At 55.3% G+C, this 19,267-nt stretch overlaps 1 pseudogene; it reads right to left on the bottom strand.

Annotated features, from left to right (window-relative positions):
- Positions 1-16,422: 16,422 nt before the first annotated feature.
- LOC118719000 lies at positions 16,423-17,773 on the bottom strand (annotated as a pseudogene).
- Between the last annotated feature and the right edge of the window lie 1,494 nt (positions 17,774-19,267).

Genomic DNA, 19,267 nt, shown 5'->3' with positions numbered 1-19,267 from the left:
CTCTTCCCCTCACTCAGTTCCACAGGGCACATACTTCTCTGCCGGGCAAGGTCTGCGGGACTCGGGGTCCCCTGAGAGGCTGCTTGGTTTTTGGAGCCTTTCTCTCCTCCTTCCTCCTTCCTTTTATCTTCCTCTCTCTCCTTCTCTCCATCTCCCCTCTCCCCTCTCTCCTTTCCCTCTTTCCCTATTCTCTCTTCCAGCTTAGACCCCATGAGGGACCCTGCAGGTCTAGCCCCCAACCTCAGCATCTCATCTGCAATGGCAAACAGAGACCCATACCAATGGGTTTCTAGGATGTGGTTTCCATAGCAACAGTGCATTTCCTGCCTCTCTGGCTCTCAGCTCTGATCCAGTTGCCGGGGAGACTCTTAGCTCATTGAAGAGTGATTTGTGAGACTGTGTTTCTTCTTAACGTTATCTCCTTCCTTCCTTCCAGAATCCTGCCATCCCAAATAGCCTTTTCCCCTCTGGCCGCGGACCTGGGAGCTCCCCAATGACTTCCCTCAGAGGCCACTGAAGCCGGGAAGCATTTTGTTTATATAAGTCCCCCCGGTAACCTTCTCCCCTGTCAGAGGAAGTGAGGCACCCCAGAGAACCGAAACTGACTCCGGATCCCACCTGTCTGCCCACAATGCCCTCCGAGGCCCTTTGCCACGTCACATGTGGCCAACGGATGCCTCTCTGCAGGCATTTCCCCTAAAGACCCACGTGGCTTTGGAGGGATGTGTGTGGCAGGGAAATGTGGGTTGCAAACCCAGGTGAAAAGAAGGAAAAGGATTGGGAAAAGTGAGGTGCGGTGAGGAGGCTGGGAGATCTTACGGGGAGAGGAAGAGGGTGAGGGTGAGAGCACAGGTAACCCCAGAAAGCCACACCATGGATCTGTGGCAGAGAATGTCTCCGGAGTTACTGATGGCTCTGTGGCCCCCAACCCCAAACAGCCTCTTCTTTCTCTGCCACATGGAGAATGCGTTTGTCCACACGAAAACATACTAAGCATAGGGTACCCCTCTTCTCCCCACCCCCACCCCCAACGTGAAAGCCATTACAACAATTAAGGCAGGAGATGGATTAATCGTTTCCCCCCCATTTTCCCCAAACAGATCAATTGTGGGGGAAGGGGACACACACTTACTACAGACAGAAGCAGGGGGTTTAGCGAGGAGACTGGGGGGCAGAGAGCACTTAGAGCAGAGCTGGGGACAAGGACATTGCTAGAGGGGCACGGGGCCAGGGCGGGACTGGCAGGGAGGCCCCAGGCGGAGGAGAACTCCTGCTGCTTCCAGGATCCTGTGATCGGCTTCCCCTCCTGGTTCACCCAGCACAAGGGACTCCATCCATCGCCACGGTAACCAGCCTGGGGACCGGAAGGAGTGTCGGCCCCTCCGTTTTTGTCTTATCCTCCCTCTGTGGATGTGTTATAGGCCAGAGCACCCTGTTATAGGATGTGTTATAGGACAGGGCAGACTCAGCCCGGGGAGCAGTCAGGAGGCCTTGCTGTGGGGTGGGGTGAGGGCTGGTGGCCAGCTCAGTCCCCCAATCTCAACCCAGCTCATCACAGGACTGACCCACAGTGGACGGGACTCCTATCCCGCTCAGAGGTCTGCATGTCACAGGCCTGCATGGGGGCTCACACCGCAGTCCCTCTGTCTACCTTCCAGGCAGCAGAGGTGGGGCCTCCAGCTCCTTCGGGAGGAGCAGGGCACTTCCCAGGGCTGTAGGCTGCTCTGTTTCCAACGGCATCCTGTGCTCTGACCCAGTTCCCACCAACCGGCCCAGCGGGCAGGTGCAGACAGCTGGTTCTCACCAGCCAGCGAGGCCTGGGGCGTGGCCGGTCACAGGCTCCGGTCCCCTCGGGCCCCTGACTGAGTGTCCTCGTGTGTATTTGGAGGCTTTGCCTGATGGGCCGGCGGAGGCTGGGAGCTGGGCCCTGGCCTTTGCACCCCCCCCGGGCCCGGGGACAGCCTGGCAGGGCCCGTGGGGTGGGGGCGAGGCTGCAGATCTCCTGTCGTGACCAGATCCCCCTGGATTAGACAGAGCACGTGACCGAGGAGACAGTGTGGCTTGGCCGGCGGCCTGCTCCCATCTGGACTGAGGCATCCTCCCGGGAGCAGCGTGCGATGAGCGCCTGCTCTGGGGATGGGTTTCCTCTGAGGCGGGAAGGACGCTTTGATCCGCGCGGCTGCTTTTCCTGACCCAAGGGAGGCCCTGTGCAGGCCCGTGACATGCAGACCTCTGAGCTGTCGTGTTTCCTGTGACATTCCAGGGCCTCTGGTGCGAGGATGTCGTGACGGGGGCAGGGAGGGGCCACAGTTTTTTGTCCACCCCACCCCACCCCGAGGGGCCAGGGCTCCTGCAGGACCCCTGCCTTCCTGCCCCCCCCCCCCACCGGAGCAGGAAGCCGGGCGGCACAGCACACAGACCCGCTTCCTGGAGCTGTGGGTGCTGTCCGTCCGGATGAGAAAGATCACGTTAGGAAATGGGGCGAGGAAAAGACTGCACACTTATTTTTAAACAACCAGGAAGCTGGTATGGCCTCTTCGGGCAGGGAGACGTCTATTTTATGAGAGTCCTGTTCTGGGCTTTGACGTTGAACAGAAGTCAACTGTTTGTGTTGAGTGCCCGGTCCTGGGAGAGTGCTGAGGCACAGGGACACAGGCACAGAAAATCATTCAGTTTCGAGATTGCAACTACAGAGCATTAAGGCCAGCACACCTGTGCCTGGTGCACACCTGACTCTGCACACCTGTGCCTGGTGCACACCTGTGACTGGCTGCACACCTGACTGTGCACACCTGTGACTGGCTGCACACCTGTGCCTGGTGCACAACTGTGCCTGGATGCACACCTGTGACTGGTGCACACCTGTGCCTGCACACCTGTGCCTGGATGCACACCTGTGCCTGGATGCACACCTGTACCTGGTGCACACCTGTACCTGGTACACACCTGTACCTGGTGCACACCTGTACCTGGTGCACACCTGTGACTGGTGCACACCTGTACCTGGTGCACACCTGTACCTGGTGCACACCTGTGAAGCTGGCCTGTGTGTGCCACCCAGGGCTGGGACGTGCGTGGTCTGTTTCTCGGCTGCTTGTGAGCTGGCGTGGGAAGTGCTGAGCCAGTGCAGCCTCCCTCCAGAGCAGCCAGCGCTGCATCCTGGGTCTGGGCAAGTCATTTAAGGCCTGGACTTTGGTTCCCTCATCTGTGCAATGGGGTGATAGCAGAGCCATGGTGAGGGTTACATCAGTTAACATGTACATTGCTTAGAAGGGCTTGCTATTGGTATGTACATGCATATCCTTCTACGCTGAGATTTGCCCACCACCTCTTGGCTCACATTAGGGCCTCCTGACTGCCCTGTCTCAGATCTGGCTGCTCTGCTGACAGAGAGGACTGCGTGTTTATGAGCCAGGACGGGTGCCTGGGACCCGTCCCACCCCACATCCTCACCTTCTCCCCCTGAAAACAGGCCAGGCGAGTGGGCTGGGGAGCCATTCCTGCCAGGAGCACATAGCTGTGGTTGCTGGGAGCTCAGCCTGTGAACCTGACCACTAAGCCCTTCTCCCTTGAGGGCTGAGGGGGGACGGCTGCCAGGGCTGTAAGAGAGAGGGCAGGGGGTAGGCACACGGGCCTCGCCAGCCCAGTGAAGGAGGGCCGGGGGTGCTGGGAGTGCAGGGGAAGAGGGTCCTTCCCCCGCCCCAGGATAGTGGGTGGAAAGGGCAGTGCCATGGAGATCTAGGGGAGGGAGGAGGTGGGCATGGGGACCCACTAGATGGTCTCCTCAGCCTCCTCCAGGCCAATGCACTTTGGAGGAAAGGGGGAACCCTCAACTCACTGGGGACACCAAGTTCTGGATTCTTGGCTCAGCTCTGCACTGGCTGATCCCATGCTCTCAGCAATACCCATCTGTCAAATGGCATTGAGACTTTAATTCAACAGACATTTTCTGAGAAGTAAAAATAAGAGAGAGGGGAATAGAGAGTAAGAGGGAGAGCAGGAGAGCTAAAGAAACAAGAGAGAGAATAGAATCAATAGAGCAGAGAGAAATGCAGAAACACGGGAGCAGGGCACCATGCACGCACATGAGAGCGGGCTGTCCCTCTTTGCAGCACTCCTGTTCGGGGAAGAGGGGCTCCAGACCCTGCACCCTGACTGGAGGCACCTCCTGTCCCACCCAGGCCAGGTCACCAGGCCTCAAGCCTTGTTTCCAGGCAGGTGGCTTCCCTGACAGGAATGCTGTGAGAGGTCTCCCTGCGTGGGGCTCTGAGCTGGATGTCCACCGGGCTTGTCCTCTGTGCCTCCCTGGGGGCCCGCGGGCTGTCAGAGGCCCGGACGGCCAGGGAGCGCTGCTTCCTGAGAACTTGACTGTCCGCTGGGTGTGCCTCTCAGCCAGTGGCCCCCAGCTGACCCTGGCTTCTGGGTCCCCAGACTCGGGCACCCTGAGGAAGAATAGCAAACAAGCCCGGATTCCAGCAGGCACCGGGCCAACGTCTGACCTTGGAGTGTTTGCTTTTTTAAACTTAAAAAATATACAATTTTAATTTTCATTACGAAAACAATTGTGTTCTTAGCACTTCCAGGCGGCCCGGGGCTCAGCCAGTTCCTCATTTAGGCTGCCTCTGGAGAGGGAAGACGGAGAAGCACAATTACAGGGGAACAATGGGCTGGGCTATATTTAACTCGGGGCCAGGCGCTGGGGCCCCAGGAGCCAGCCGCACCACCTGGCTGGCTCCTCTCCTCCCGTCTCGGTGCTCACCTTCCTGTCCCTCTGACCGTTCCCTTCATCTCCCAGGCACCACTACCTTGAAGGAAAATTAGACAAGGCCCTCCCAGGACCGGAACCAACCCCTCTCCCCATCCCTCCCCAGGTCCTGCAGGCACTCTCCCCCTCACCCCCAGGCTTAGGTCCCTCCTGAGGGAGACATGTCTCTGAGCGACATTGGTGTGTCTGCAGGTAAGGTTTTCTGAAAGAAAATCAGCCTGGCCTTTCCCTGCCGCCTTCCGGTCTCAGAAATCCCCCTGCCCCAACGTGCTCCTTGCTCACAACGACCATCACTGGCCTTGTCTTGCTTAAACCTCATAATGATTGTTTGAGGCAGGCCCGTTTCACAGGTGAACAGGATGAGGCCTGGAGAAGTGGAAGTGGGTTAGTCTGAGGAGGTCGGAGGAATGGGGAGGAAGCCCTCTTCGCGTGGGTGTGTTACCAGCCGGCGGTGCCCGTGGGGAGGCTGAGGAGCTGGGCATGCGGATAAGGGGCAGGGCAGTGGGGACAGGAGACGGGAGGTCTGACAGGCAGCTCCGTCACCTCCTCAGAAAAGCCTTCCCAGACTCCCAGCGAGGTCAGGTCCCCCTCCTGCCCGCCTCCCACAGCTCCTGTGAGTTTACTTTCAGTCAACTTCCTACTCATTCCTGCGATGATTATGTTTTACTCTGTCTCTTCCAGGAGACCATGCACTTCTGGCAGACAGGGCGTGTCCTTCCGGGCCACCAGGAATAACCCCATGGCTCTTCCTCTCGGATGACAAAGGGCTTCTTGCGATGCAGACGCCTTGAGAGTGGGTGTTCATGGCTCAACCCAGGCGGCCTCTGCCAACCTAGGGCTGTGGGGAAGGGGAAGGAGGAGGTGCAGAATCCACCCCATCCACAGAGGAGGCTGTGACACCCCACCACCCTGTGCAGACCCCCCTCACACCCAGTTTCTCGGGATTCTCTGCTCATAGGTTGTAACCCCTGGTTTCCAATGCTCTTCTTTGAAGTTTTCCTGGTGAGGGCTGCTTGACTGCCTCAGCACCCTACGGGTTCCTTGAGGCGGGAGTTTGGAAGGGGTGGTGGGTAAGGTGAGGTGAGAGGTGGAGGGAATGATGGGGAACGTGGTGTGGGGAGAGGTTGGCAGCAGAGATGGGGGTGTTTGGGGTGAGGCTCCATCCATGGTGATCAGCTAGAGGAGAAGCAGAGGCCCACCAAGTCAGGCTCTACCAGGGAATGGTGAGCAGTTGGCAGGTCTCCTGACGTGGTGTTTCCCTGGACACAGGTGGCAGGAATGCCCGGCTCCCGCCCTCCCAGGTGCTCTGTACGTCACGGTGAGGAGCCAGACCAGCAGGAGTGACAGAGCCACACCAATAGTCAAAGGAGGAGGAGAAAGATGAGGCTGTGGCTCCCACGTGTCTTCGGGATAGGCCATCCCCGGAGGAAGTGAGGAAGAGAAGCACCCCTGAGAGCATTTGGTCAGAACCCCAAGCGCCCAGCTTTGGGGTCTGGTTCCAGCTTGTGGAGCCTTTTAGCTGCTTCGAATACATCTCAGGCTCATCCAGGCCGACAGGAAGGTCTCTGGGAGCAGACTGCGAATGAGGGAGAGCCAAGAAGGTTCCCCACCCCTTCCATGCACGTGGGGAGAAAAACAGATTTTAAAAGGGGCCTACCCGAACATGCCCTGGGTTTACTCCAAGCACAGACACCAGCCAAACAGCCCCAAGCACTTGGCGAACGGGGAGTGGCGCCAGCTGTGCCCGCCCTGGTTACCCGTAACTCCGAGGAGCTGGCAGCTGCCCTCGGGTCTGACTCACAGCATCTGGGCCCCCGGAAGCCTTGTTCGGCTCAGCTGGTGCAGCCCCCGGGACCCCACTTCCGCTGTCCGGTTTCTCAAAGCTTCCCCAGCCTGGACCTCATAGAAACGCCCTGTTTTATAGAGCATTTGAGGAAGCACACGGGAGCGTGTGCAGAGACCTGGGCTGGGCTGAGCTGTCTGTTAACCAGACAGAAGGGAGTCAGGGCGGTAGGGGCAGGGAAAGCCGGGGGGAGCGAATGAGCCGGAGAAGGGACAGGTCCTGGGGTGGACCGGCAGGTGTTGTATCGATAGATAAAGCTGGGGGTGTCCCAGTCCGCTAGGGGTGCTCCTGGTGTTCCAGGCCAGCATGGAACCTGGGTCCTCATTATCTGCTTTTCATCCTCCCGGGACCCTGTCGTGGCTGTGCCAGTTTCTCACGTCCCCCCTGTCCCAGGCCTAGCCCAGCTTCCTGCCCGGGGGAGGGGGCGTGTGTGTAAGTGAGTGTTGAAGGACCAGATCTCTGAGGAGTCTGTGACACAGAGCTTTGGGAGCCTGGCGAGTGCTCGATGAGGGAGAGGATGTTGATTTTCACCAGAGGATCACAGGGCACAGCAAAAGCCGAATACTCCCAGCTGGTCTGGGGGCTTCCTTTTATCTGCCCCCAAAACGAGGATGACAAAAGTAGCTACTATTTGTTAATCTTTTTTTTTTTTTTATGCACTAAAGAATTTCAAACCCCAATTTTAATCGAATCCTCACAACCACCTTGTAAGCTAGGCTCAGAGAAGGTGGGTAAGGTTCCCAAGGCCACACAGCTGGAAAATTATGGCTGTTGCTGGAAAACGATGGCTCCCGAGGGGAGAACCCTTTCAGAAGTCCCTGCCACAGAGTAGCTGTGGGCAGCATATCTGTTATTTCAGAAATGGAATTTAAGTGGGTCCCGAAGGGTGGGTGGGATTGTATCTGTCGAGAGCCCTCCAGGCTGGAGGGATAGTGTGAGTGAAGAGGGCTGTGAGGGAAAATAGATATGAGAGGCGGTGCTGCTGCTGAGATTGGAGACGAGGGACACTGGGAGCCAGTGTGTGTTCTAGAGGGAGGGAAGATGACAGCAGTGTTGGATGTTGACTCTAAAGGCTGTGGGGAGGGGAGGAGACAGAAGAGACTAGAGGAAAAGAGGCCATGGGGAGGCTAAGGCAGAGAAGAAAAAGCAAACTGGACAGAGAGAAGGAGGGGAAGGAGGCCCAGGGAGGGGGGGACACACCGACAAGTGACAATTGCTTCCATCTGTGCCCCGAATTTCACCAGGCCATTGCCCACACACTCACATGCCCTCACTGGATGTAAGCCCCCAAGCAGGCCTCTGACGTAATGACGACGAGCCTGCTTGCTCAGGCCTCCGTGCCAGGCGCTGTGTGTGCTTTTCCTGCAGCCCTGCCCACAGCCACAGAGGCGAGGCCAGTTCCCTCTCCCCTCTGCAGATGATGCAGCAGCAGTTCTGAGAGGCTAAGGAACCTACCGAAGGTGGCAGCTCCGAGGGGGTTTGAGTCCAGGCCTGTGTAGCTCTCCTGCCTAGGTCTGCCCCGCTGTCCCAGACTTTGTCCCATTTACAGATGAGGAAGCTGAGGCTCAGAGACACCCGAGGTGCTTCAGGCTCCGTGGGCATCTTGGCAGCAGCTACGCAGTCTGGGTCCAGGCCGGGCATGCTTAGCCTCAGGGGCTTGGCTAGCACATGGCCCCTCCCTGACCACGACCCTGGTCCCTTCCTGGGGGTCCCCGTGATGCCTCCAATGGATGCGGGCCCACTAGCCCCTCTGGAGGCGACCCTCCAAGGCCCGAAGTCAGGTCTTGAGGCCTGTAGAGATCCTCGGGGAGTGGAGACAGGCCCCTGAGAGAGGATAGACTCCAGACTGCCCTGGCCCTGCCAAGTCAGTGCCAGAGCTGGCACAGCGAGGGATGGAGGGCTCTTCAGCGGGTTTCAGGCCCAAATGGCAAGAACGCTCCAGAAGGAGAGGGGCCAGGCCCAGGCCCCAGGGGTGCACTGCCATCTGGACATCAGCCAGCCGTGCACGTTAGGTTCTCAAGAACCTCTTAGCCAGCTCGCCCCGCTGCCTCTCCTGGCTGGGGGTGGGGTTCCCGAGCTCCATGGGGCCCGGAGAAGGTGCGGGCTTGTGGGCTCCGGAACCACATGTGTCTCCTCAGCAGACGACTGGTCGGGGGGCCTCTGAGACGTGGGCGCTGGGGCCACTAAGGGGTGGGTGGGTCAACGAGCCTCTGCCAAGCAGACCAGCCCGGCTTGGCCATTTGGAGGGGTTCCATCGCTGTTTGTTGACTGGCTAACAGAAAAGAAAGCTAGCCTGAAGGAGCGCATGTCTCGCAGAAAGAAGATGCATTGAGTGACAGTCGCGCCAGACGCCAGAGCCTCCGAAGGACCTGCCGGAGGAGGAGAAGGGCTGTCCCCGGCGCCGTGGAAATCCCAGCAGCAGTAAACGGAGCCCCTTTTATGGGGCCCAGGTGCCTAACTCTGTTTGTTCTCCGTGGGGTCTGGAAGCGTTCCTGGGAGCCTGTTTCTAAGGATCTGGAGTCTCAGGGAAAGCCTCCGCTTATCAGGCCTGCTCTCCCCGGAGGAGCCCAGGTGCCCGTCGGCAGTGCTGGTTTACACAGCAGCTGGTGCCTGCCGGTGTTTACAGGCTGTCCCCAGCCGCCAGGCTGCCTGGTCGCAGCCTAATGTCCTCTGCACCAGGACCCCAGTCCTCCTGCGTGGGCTCTCCTGGGGCCTCCGGTGAGCTGGGCCTGTGGATGGTGCTTGACCCTTCTGACGGCCTCCTCTGCCTGTCCAGCCAGAGTGCGGGAGGGAGTGATGGCCCTGAGCGTGGGGCTCCCTGGACGGACAGAAACTCTGCGTGGCATGGGGGTGGCTGGATTCAGACCTCCACTTCTGCACTGTGCTCCTTACCACGTCCCCCAGCCTGAGGGAGGCCTCTCTGGTGTGTGCCCAGCCAGGGACTGATACCCCGATGGCCCTGGGCCCCGAGGGGACTCTGGCTGTGGGCGCTGCTGGGGCAGCCTCAGAGCTCCTGCAGGGAGGGAGTCCCAGTGTTTGAGCGCAGCCTCCTGCCCGTGGCCTCCGGTCAGGGAGAGCCTCGGAAGAGCTCCCTCCTCAGGCAGCTGAGAGGCTCACAGGAGAGATTAGACATAAGGACAGGCAGCATTGTTTGATTGACCACTGGCCGTGAATGAGGCAGGAAGTCCCAGCCCGATCAGACATCTATCTGCCCTGAAGGAAACTGGCCTGTCAGCGCCTGTAGGATGAGCTCTGAAGCCGGCGGGACCCTGAGGCTCCTCGGGGCCTGCGGGAGTCACCGGAAGTTGGGGCGACCCAGCTATCCGGTGGACCCGCACCTGCTGCCCACACACTGCCCAGGAGCCCGGTGGGGGCAGGTGAGGGGTGGCATGCAGGAAGTGTGTCATGGGGCGGGGGGCACTGGTTAGGAACCCTCATTGCCAGGGTTCCCAGGACGCTACCGCCCCCCCTCCTCAGACCTGTGCACATTGCTTGCTCTTCCTGAGCCTTGGTTTCCTCATCTGCAGGAGTAAGCACATGGCAGAATTTGTGTCCCAGCATGGTGGTACGGTTTCATGAGATACCATCTGCCACGTGACATTTAAAAAAAAAAAACAACGGGTGTTCTTTCCCCACGACACTTCCTTCCTTTCCCACCCTTCTTCCGCCCCCAGCCAGGCTCCCGTGCTCCCTGCCCAGGGAAAGGATGTGACAGAGGGACAGAGGGGCATTGGAGTCCCTTCCTGATGTTTGTGAGCAAAAGCCTTGACTGAGGGGAAGCTGCGAAGGTAACAGAGTTAGGGAGTAAGCACTCCCACCCGAGCTAAAAAAATCCTCCCCGAGGGAGGAAGAGGGTAAGTGGAGGGTCCGGCAGAGGGGGGTGGAGAGCTGAGTCCTGGAATCTGGGAGCAGCGGGACCATACCTCCCCTTCTGGGAAGAACCTTGGAGAGGCAGCAAGGCTCAGAGAAATAGAAGAGTTTGCAGCGTGACAAGGCCAAAGCCTGAAATAGCCCCATTGTGCATTTTCCTGTCCCATTAACCTGTAGAGACAACAGACAGGTCCCTGGTGTAACAGTCACCCAGAAGACGGGAAGAGGCCCCCCACCCCCTCCCAGATTGGAGGGGTCACACAGACAGGACCAGAAGCAACTTCCACGGTGACCAAGTAGACTCACAATGTTGTTGGGGTCTCACTTGAACCCTTGTCTCCAATGATAGCCCCACTCTCACTCATGGGAACTCAGACATTATCTGAGGAAATGGCATGAAACTTGGGCTGTTTGAGACTAAGATTTGGCCACCACTGGCATTGGGGATTCAACTGTGGTACATCCACCCAGTGGCATATCATTCAGCACGAACAAGAAATGCACTGTCAAGCCATGAAAAGACACAGAGGAAACTTAAATGCCCATCACTCAGCGAAGACGCCAATCTGCAAAGGCTCCTGTGCTGTATGATTCCAACCATGTGACATTCTGGAAAAGGCAAAACTCTGGGTATACCGAAAAGGCCATGGTTTCCCGGGGTCGGGAGGAGGGAAGGGCAGATGGGGAGCACAGACTTTTAGGGCAGTGAAGCTATTCTGTATACTTAATGGTGATACAGGCCAATATACACCTGTCAAAACCCATAGAGTGAGCACTGAGAGTGAACCTTAATGTAAACCATGGACTCTGTGGGATGATGACGTGTCAGTGTAGGTTCACCTGTTATAACAAATGCGCTCCTGTATGTGGAGTGCGTATGGGCTCAGGGTGTGCCTCTGTGGGGGCAGGGGTGTATGGGAATGCTCTGTACCTTCTACTCAGTCCGCTGTGAACCTAAAACTGCTCTAAAAAGTCTACTTTAAAAAAAAAATTAATGCGAGGCAAATATTCTCTTTCAATAGCATGCTGTCATTCTCCCAAAGACCTTCTTTTTTATTTTTATTTTCTTTTTTTACATTTTTTCAACTTGTGGCTGAAGTTCACTGTTCCTTGAGACTTTGTCTCTTTGACTGAAAGTTAAGAGAATTGAGCCCCAATGCTATTTAAGCCACTCAGTGTTCTATGTTTCAAAGCTCATCTTCTTTTGTACAGGGGTGGTGTTCGGTGAGGTGGCGTGGTGGGGCTGAATGTGGTGGTGGTGGCGAGGAGGTAGAATTTGCAAAGGGAATTCAAGTGAGTGAGAAGTGGTGGTGGTGATGATGTTGGTCAGGATGATGATGGTGGTGGTGGTGATGATGTCAGTCAGGATGGTGCTAGTTTGAACATAATGGTAATCAGCCCCGTCGTCATAATATCTTCCTTGTTATCCCTGCAAACAGTTCTTTGGGACATGGTGTTGCTTTAGGCCTAGTCCAAAGGTTATATTGCCATTTTAACATTCTAAAGGTTTAAGGCATAAGATGTGCAAGGCAATTCCTCTGGGCTGGCAGCCCTGACTTCATTTCAAAGTGGCTCCAAAAAAAAAATAATAATAATAATAATAATAATAATAATAGTAATAATAATAATAATAGTAATAATAATAATAATAATAATAGTAATAATAATAATAATAAATATATATATTTTTTTACAAAACCCAAGTACCACCAGATGGCAGGGGAGCCCATGGAGGTGTTTCAGGCCCATTAGCCTCCTGGGCGGACAGTAAGGGGGAGACAGGAGAAGAGTGGACCTAGAGAAGAGAACAGAAGACACCGGCCAGCACATAATCCCCCGTCAAATACGTGTTTTTTTTGAGCATCTGTGATTTGACCGTGGCAGACAAGGTCCTTGTCCTCATGGGACACTCAGTGGTTATGGTATTGGGTGTGACATCAGGGCCACTGGGCCCAGAGTTGGAATGGCTTTTGAGTTTGGAATATCTGCCCAGCCTGACCTCCCTCTGACCCCAGTGTACATTCTCATCATATGGTCAAATGGGCCAGGTCAAAGGTCAGCATCCCCCCAAAAAAAGGTCATCACACCTGTGCCCCTTTCCCTACCCCTGACTATGGTGCGGGGACCCTGCTCCTCTACATGGTAAAGCTTTATTTGAGAAAGTCATGCCACCCTTACAGACGGAGAGGTGTGTCGTTGGGCGACTTCGTCATTGGGCAGACACCAGAGCGCACCTACACAAACCTGGATGGGGCAGCCCAGTGGTCGGCAAACTCATTAGTCAACAGAGCCAAATATCAACAGTACAATGATTAAAATTACTTTTGAGAGCCACATTTTTTAAACTTAAACTTTTCCTAACGCCACTTCTTCAACATAGACTCACCCAGGCCACGGAATTTTGTGGAAGAGCCACACCCAAGAGGCCAAAGAGCCGCATGTGGCTTGAGAGCCGCGGTTTGCCGGCCACGGGTGTAGCCCACTACACGCCTAGGCTGTAGGTAGAGCCCGTTGCTCCAGGCCCTCACAGCTGGTCACTGTACTGAATATTGTAGGCTCCTGTAGCGCCAGGGTGAGTGTTTGTTTGTGTATCTAACATAGAAAAGGTAAAGCTATGGCTGAGCGGTAAGAGCACTGGCTGCGAATGGAGCCGCAGCCCGGCAGGTGCTCCCAGGGAGTCGGGAGGATGGAGGAATGTGAAGGCGGGGCCTTCCTGGGCACGGCCGTAGACTCTATAAACACCGCACACTTGGGCTACGCTCCATGTATTTACATTTCCCTCTTTCTTCCATAATAAAATAACTCTCATTTACTGTAATCCTCTTCCTTTGTAAACTTTTAAACTGTTTTTAACTTCCTGACTCTTTTGTGATAACATTTGGCTTAAGATACAAACACACTGCACAGCTGTAAATAACATTTCTTTATATCCTTATTCTGTATTAAGAGCTGTGGGTAATGCACGACACTCCGAGCTTATAAGACCTATAATGTCACTAGGCAATGGGAATGCTTCGGCTCCAGTATAACCTTAGGGACCGCCATCATACCTGCCGTCCATCGCGTTGTTATAGGGTGCATGACTGCACTGTAGTTTCGGGGTACGGGCCTGAGCCCCAGACCACGAGCCAGGAGCTCTGGGTCCCCAGGCCTCAAAGGCAGCCTTGCCCTTAGTAAGTGCTTGTAGCAGCAGATTCTCCCTAGGCCTTTGAGGCATGCGTGGTAAGTGGGTTTATGCTCTCACAGAACATTGTGCTCTTCCTTCCTACTCCTGCTCAGGCTCCCATGTATCCCCTTCTCCATAACTTGCTGTACCTTTTGCCCAAGTCCCATGCCCCCCCAGGGAGCTCTCATGGTCTCCTGCCCACAGCAGCCCAGCCCTTCTGCACTGATGACAGCCCAGGACCAAATTGTCTCCCAGCTGTCCCCTGTGTGTGGCCCAGGGCTCTGCTCCTTGGTCACTGTCAGCTGGACTTCAAGTCCAGGGCTGACTTCCGGGGCCATGTCTCATCTATCCTCTGTGTCCCCAACTGGCCCCTGCCCAGCCCCATCGTACATGAGGTGAGAATAATGATAACAGCAATAACGGGCCGTCTCTGAGCACACACCCTGGGCCAGGGACACGCGGGCCCCTTAGCTTGGGTTATCTCGTTGAATTGTCCTGACAACCCCACGAGGCGGTAGGTAGCATGGCAGGCTCACGTAGCGGATGGATAAACAGGTTCAGAGAGGGTTCTGTGACGGCTCAAACACCCCACAGCAGGTAAGCGGTGAAGCCTGGCCTTGAACCCAGGCCACCTGGTTCCAAGCCCTGCTCTCATAACCCCAGTGTGAGCTATCTCTGCATCTCCACTCTTGGGCATTCTCCTCCTCACTATCTCCTCCTTTCCTCCCCGACTCAACATCCAGAACAGATCTGGGCACACAGAAGGTGCTTCATAAATGCACGTAGACGGACCGTTAGATGAGGGGCACAGGGATGATCAGTGCTCATAAGGCCCTGGCCTTTCCCTCAGCACTGCAGCCACGGGAAAGCCCTGGCAGCCACACCTGCCCTGCAGGAGACCCTGCGTCCCCTCCGTGGCCCGACAGCCCCCGAGTCTCCCAGACGGAGGAACTGCCTGGGTCTCCAGCCACCCCAGGGCGTTGCTCCCGACAAGCCCCCTCTGCGTCCAGAGCAGAAACAGCACGCAGAGCCCTCGGCAGTGGAGCAGCAGGGGCCCGTAAAGCCCGGTTATGAAGTGTCACGGTGTCTGAAACAACGGCCTCTTTATTGCGTAAGCACACGCCAGAAATCTGTTCATTTCTGGGCAGGGGCTAATGGAAAAAGAGAAAGATTTTCCGTGTATTTATTATGTGAAACATAACATACGGGGGAAATGTATGGCGATATGTAATTAGACATAAAACAAGCCAGACTCGAGGAAGTGCCAGAACGCCGGGGCAGGATAATGAAAGTGCTTTACGAGGCCTCGCGTGGTGTCCTTCCTTTCACAGCCCGTCCCCTAACCCGCGGCCCCGGAACCCGCTGAGTGGGGGCCTTGCCGAGGAGACTCAGAGCCGGGGTTCACTGGGGGGATGCCTGGCGGGGCACGTCCCGGATTCACTCCTGTGTCCTCTCCAAGGCAGAGATGTTTTCATCCCGAGGCCCTGGCAGCAGAGGAGCTGGAGAAAGAACCTGGTGTGGAGGGGCTGAGGCCCGTCCCAGGCAGGGGGAATGGAGGGGAGCCCCCTGGCTCCCCCAGCAGGACTGGGCTGGACCGTCATCTCTCATAACACACCAGCTGGCCAAGTGGGTGCAGGGGGGAGAGGGACGGCGAGGTGCCAGGGCAGTCTCCAGCTGTGGCTCTGCTGCCATGCTGCTTTGCGACCTTCCCTAAACTTCCCTGGGCCTCAGCGCCCTCCTCCGCAGAGCGGGGAATGCAACTCGTCCAAGACACCTTTGCACAGGGCCATGTGCCGGGCGAGTAGTGACCACAGCACAGGTGAGATCTTGCCGTCCTGGCCGTTCTGTGACAACCCCCCCAGCATATCTTTCAGGCTGGCTTCAAGTTTTCCCTGAAAAAACATGCCAGAACAGACCTTCCTGTGTGTGTGTGTGTGTGTGTGCGTGTGTGTGTTTAAATATCCATGTTTTATAATATTTTATAAACTGTGTACATTTCAATAACAAAGTTGGGGGACACAGATTTGGTTTTGTATTTATTTATTTGTGTTAAGCTTCACCTGAGGATATTTTTCCCATTGCTTTTTCAGAGAGAGTTGGAGGGGAGAAGGAAGAGGAGAGAGAGAAATGTCCATTGGTTGCCTCACACACACCCCGACTAGGGGCGGAGAGAAAACCCACAACCGAGCCGAACCTGTTTGGCTCAACGGATAGAGCGTCGGCTTGGGGACTGAAGGGCTCCGGGTTCGATTCCGGTCAAGGGCATGTATCTTGGTTTCAGGCATATCCCCAGAAGGGGGTGTCCAAGAGGCAGCTGATCGATGACTCCCTCTCATGGATGTTTCTATCTCTCTCCCTTCCTCTCTGTACAAAATCAATAAAATATATTTTAAAAACAAACAAACATACAAACAAATCCACAACTGAGGTATGCGCCCTCGACCAGGAAACAATCCAGGACCCTTTGGTGTGCTAACCACTGACCACACCGGCCAGGGTAGATCTGGTTATTTAGATTAAAATATTTATTACAAGCAGATTTCTTTTCCCACATGAAAAAGAAAACATATGGCTGGAGACATTTTAGAGACTGGAAACTGGATTAAACCAATTCCCAAGTCCTTATCAAACAAGGTGCTACTCAAGGAAAATATATTCTGGAACTTAACACAAATAAATAAAAAACCAAATCTGTGTCTCCCAACTTTGTTATTGAAATATACACAGTTTATCAGATATTATAATTTAAATGGGACAAAAGAGAAAAGACACACAAAATAAAGCCAGAATGATCATTTACCTCTTACCATCTTTAATTAAGCACATAAAACTGTACTATTTCCTATATTTCTTCATGAGCCTTTTGTGAAATATAGATCACAGTGTATCATTGGCAAATCTTTTGTCTTTCTTCTGGTCGTGCACACCTTTCCCACGGATTTTGACAACAGCATCTTCCTCCCACCTTCTCTCAGCTTTGACGCTGACCTGGGGCTGGGACGGGCCAGTGAGATTCAGAAGAGGGTTTCCACGCAGAATGTTTTCCATATGAATCCTTCCTTCTTCAGCTCTCGGTCCTTCCTGGCCCGCTCTTCAGCTCTGTCTTTCTCAACATTTTCCAGTTCTGCAAGAACTACAGTGTCACCACCATCACTCCCCTCTTCAACGTCTCCATCTTCATCTTTCCCACCTGTTCAAGGTCGGCAGCAGGAATATGGTCTACCCCAGGCTGCTTGGACAGGGAAGGGGAGGTTATGTGCTCTCGGGTTAGCAGCTCTCTCTTTCCCCCTCCCCCCGCCCTCCAAGTCACGGCTCCGAACCTCTTCAGGGACATCCTGAGTGGTCTGTCTATAGTTCATCTCCGTATGAGAGGGTAGCTCTCTACCTGAATATTGCTTTGAGAGTTGGCTGAAATTACCCTCTCCTTTTCTTCTCCCTCCTCTCACAGGTTCAAAAGCCGGCTGCTGTTGTTAACCTTTAGGGATGGCCGAGGTCCAATTCCACAGCCCCTGGAGGTCACACAGATAGCATTACAAATTTTGGGGTGTGTGTTTTTTTAAATTAACATAGAAGATTTGCTACATGTACACCTGGCACTGGGCAGGTATGCAAACCCTTCTTTGCCCTTACAGGTAACTCCCTGCCAAATCTGCCAACCTTACTTTCTGAAGCTCCCCCACACCTGACCCCAAACTTCCTTTTCCTCTGCATCTGCCCTGGTTCGGTCTCTCCACCTGACCTTAGCCAAAAGGCGGAGAAGTGATGCCCTGGTTCAGTCTCGCGGTGTTTCTTCCCGAAACCATTTCAACAGCTTCTAAATCTGCTCTGGGCTGGTCTTCTGTCTTTGTCTCCCGACCCCCACCCCACATCCTCTCTCCATCTCTCCATCCTTTCTCTGTCTTGCTCTGTGTCCCCAGAAACTGACCCTTGCAGTCTCCTTCCTGGGGACTTTCTTGCCAGAAGCCCACTTGTGGGGGCGCAGCTACAGTGTGTGAACAGGTTCAAGCCTCCTCAGATCTGCCTCTCCCCTCTGTTGCCTGTCATCCCCAGCACAGCCGGCTGCTCCCTCTCCCCAAGTCTCCACAGCTCTGCCTGCTACCTGTCCTTCGAGGCTCAGCCGCAATGCCATCCCCATCACACTTCCCTCTCGTTCCAGCGGAAGCAATCTCCTCCTCCTCTCAGTTCCCCGGGGATGTTATCTGTTTCTCGCCGGGTCACTTATCACTTCCCCAACGTGTACCGGGATAATTTATGGACGAGCCCATCTTCCCGTCTGGGCCAGGCCTTGTCCGTCTTACTGACTGACCGTGTGGCCTGGCGATGAATCATGTGTGTTCTGGAGACAGCGCCCGGCTTCAAAGCCTGGCTCTGCTGCCTTTTAGCTACAGGAACTCGCTGTATTATGTTACCTCTCAGCGTCTCGCATTGCTCATCCGTACATGGAGGGTGGGGGTGTGCTAGCACCTGTCTTACAGGCTTGCCGGAGGATTACATGAGTGAGTACACAGAGAACACACTTAGAAGGGGGTCTGGCACATAGCAAGTGCTCCATAACTGTCAGGTCTTCACTCTTCCTCGTGTTGTTGTAACTAAGTAGCACGCGGATAAGGATAATTAATTCCGTGTGCTGTCAGAGATGGGGTGAGAGTAGGTGGGATGATGAGATAGAGCCTTAAAAGCTTCCTCCTCAGAATGGTTTCCTTGGGTCAGTCGTGTTAAAGAAGGTGACCACCTGCAACGCTAGTTTCATCCTCAGAGACAACATCCAGCCCTGGCATCCAAACACCTGGCGAGCTAGTGCCCAGCACCACCAGGGACTTGCCAGGGGCCAGATCTGGGACTTACACTCAAGCTCTCCTCCTGCAGCTGTTTCTCTCCTGTGCTTGTGGAGTTTCTGAATAGTTCGAGTTTCCAAATGTCCAAGCTCCAAGAGAAGGTGACCCCCTGTGGGACTGGCCTGGAGGATGGGGCCCTGCAATGGACAAGGGGCAAGGACCCATGACCTTGGGGCTCCCTAAGACTCAGTGGACCTTCTCATAAGGGCCTGGAAACGCTGCCTCACGTTTGCCTCCTGGAACCTCAGGCGGTGCTGTGGGGAGCAGTCTGATCTCTCAGTAAACACGGGAGAGCTCTTAGCTCTGAGTGAGACCGAGCATCCAGGGAAGGGCTGACAGACAGGGGGGAAATGGGTGAAAGCAGGCCCCATTGATGCAACTGGCCCGTCTGAAAACTGGAAATACGATAGATCTGATCTGACGACATTTGGGCAATGATTGACCTTGTCACGAAGCCTAAAGTTTTTGGCTGGGGGGAGGGGGGTGGCAAATTAGGCAAGAACATGCCAGAAAGAGTGCTTTTGTGCCTCAGCCCCCAGGAATGCAGGGTCACTCCTGTCCTTGTGGAGGGAGCCTCCGGGGACAGGAGCCCAGGGGGCCAGCAGGCGGGGCCCTGTTGTAAAGCCAGCAGCACTGATGCCTCACATACCACTTGTGCTGGGCGCACTCTCACTTCTCAGTGTTTGTCCCCCCTCTCCCTTCCCCATCATGGCATCCTGATAGGCAGAGGCTGGGGACGCAGGGCATGTCGGCAGAGTGGCATGGAGGTGGGCTTAGATCTGGGCAGA

This window comes from Pipistrellus kuhlii, unplaced genomic scaffold (genome assembly GCF_014108245.1).
Source record: "Pipistrellus kuhlii isolate mPipKuh1 unplaced genomic scaffold, mPipKuh1.p scaffold_m20_p_15, whole genome shotgun sequence".
In the NCBI taxonomy this organism is placed as follows: Eukaryota; Metazoa; Chordata; class Mammalia; order Chiroptera; family Vespertilionidae; genus Pipistrellus; species Pipistrellus kuhlii.
The sequence above is the reverse complement of the archived record's forward strand: the minus strand, read 5'-3'. Positions and strand labels throughout refer to the sequence as shown.